Raw genomic sequence first — 300 nt, forward strand, 5'->3', positions numbered from 1 at the left:
TTTAACTCTGCTGATCTTATTGGAATCATGGATCGGCTGAAATGTTTGAAAATGTTTGTAATACGTGTTGAATTCAATGACTCATTGGTTGAACTGGCTGCGTATTACTGGACTGAAGCCTCCAGTCATAGTGAATCAGTTTGTGTCAGTGAATGCATCGTGTGTGTCATGCTTCCATCTAGTGGACTGATAGTAGAGCAGCTGATGGCAGCTTCCTCTGCCTCACACTGCTGTCTGACTGCATTCAGCTGACACTGAGATGAAGCAGGAAAGCAGCAGCTGATATTTGGACAGCACACA

Source organism: Aulonocara sp. 'chitande type north' Nkhata Bay, linkage group LG3, assembly GCF_057382095.1.
Source record: "Aulonocara sp. 'chitande type north' Nkhata Bay isolate Kocher_YH1m ecotype deep benthic linkage group LG3, A_spYH_male_GT1.1, whole genome shotgun sequence".
In the NCBI taxonomy this organism is placed as follows: domain Eukaryota; kingdom Metazoa; phylum Chordata; class Actinopteri; order Cichliformes; family Cichlidae; genus Aulonocara; species Aulonocara sp. 'chitande type north' Nkhata Bay.